We start from the raw sequence: 1,789 nt of genomic DNA on the forward strand, positions 1-1,789 counted from the left end.
ATTTTTATTATTTAAAAGTTTACAATATTAGAGCCTGGATTCGAGTATATTGATTCCAATATGATATTGAAAAAAAAGTTGTTTTAAATCTTGACAAGAATATATTCATCAGCTACACATATAGCTTGTGTTTCCAAATTACCCGTGTTTGTAAAGATAAACAGAACTCCCTTTGATTTTCCCAATGTTAATTCCTTAGTAGCCACACCATAGATCACTTGAGAGTCCGAGTTTCAATGAGGATATATAATTTTTGGGGGCGAAATAAGCCACGTCTTACTTACACATATAATATCCTCAGTGGTGGTATGATCATACACTATATGTCATTCAAATTCTTTAAACCTCTGGCATTCCAGAAAAGAACCCTTGTTGATGCTTTTAATAGAGCATCCCTGATGCTCTCAGAACCATCTTGATCTCTCGTTCTTACGGAAATTTTTGAAAAAAATTCCTAATTGTTTTATTCTTATAATTTTCTTTGGGTTTCTTATTGTTATAAACATTAGGTAATATGATTTTAGAGATGCGTTTCCTTTTCCTGCTTGCTGTAGAGCTTGTCGAAGCCATTGACTCACCACCATCAGATTGATATCCATCAGCACTATTTGCAGCAAGTAACTTTTCTAATGATGATGAATCATAATAATTGTTATCCAACAGAACGCAATTTCCCTTGATGAGAGACGACTTTACAAACAGACTCCAATTTAAGTTGATATTTTCTTAGTTTATTACGTGACACTTTCTGTTCCCGAGTGAGATCATTCGAAAAGGACACCTTCAGAGACCGCAGATATTTGCATTTTTAAAAATGTTGTGTTTGATTTTCGAGTTGGTAAACTTAATTGAAATTGGTCTGGAAACCTGATTTTTTCCAATCTTCATTACATTCTCAGTACAATCATTTAGTATGTCAATATGAACTTTCTCAAAAATAGTATTACGAGGGTAGTTCAATAAGTCCTTAGAATGAAGTATAAAAACAATTTTTTTGGGGTAAATTTTTTTTTATTTTTCAACATAATCTCCTTGGAGCTCTATACACTTGGTCAATCGCTTTTCAAGTTTTTTTAATCCTTCCGAAAAGTGCGTTTTCGGAAGTTCCTCAAAATAAGCACTTACAGAGGCAATGACGTCTTCGTTGTCTGGAAATCTCTATCCACCGAGCTATTTTTACAAGTTTGAAAATAAGAAAAAGTCACTGGGGGCTAAATCTGGTGAATACGGTGGGTGTTCGACCAATTCGAATTTTAGTTCTTCAATTTTAGCCATTGAAACAAAGCATGTGTGAACTCGGGCGTTGTCGTGATGAAAGAGAATCTTTTTTCTCGCGAAATGTGGTCGTTTTTTTTAAATTTCTTCTTTCAGCTGCTCTAATAATGATGCATAATATTCACCAGTGATTGTTTTACCCTTTTCCAAGTAGTCAATAAGTATAATTCCACGTGCATCCCAAAAAACTGTAGCCATAACCTTACCAGCTGACTTTACGGTCTTTGCCTTCTTTGGAACTGATTCGCCTGTGGAAATCCACTGTTTGGATTGTTACTTTGTCTCAGGAGTGTAATGGTGTATCCATGTTTCATCCACTGTCACAAATCGATGAAAAAATTCCTCAGAGGCGACCACTCTATTGCGTTTATTCTCAGCTGACATCAAACGCGGCACGCATCTTGCCGATAGATTTTTCATGCCTAATTTTTCATGTAGAATTGAAACAACTGCATCTATAGATATCCTTGTTGGCCTCAGCTAACTCACGCACTTTTAATCTTCTATCCTTCAA

This window comes from Belonocnema kinseyi, chromosome 6 (genome assembly GCF_010883055.1).
Source record: "Belonocnema kinseyi isolate 2016_QV_RU_SX_M_011 chromosome 6, B_treatae_v1, whole genome shotgun sequence".
NCBI classification, from domain to species: domain Eukaryota; kingdom Metazoa; phylum Arthropoda; class Insecta; order Hymenoptera; family Cynipidae; genus Belonocnema; species Belonocnema kinseyi.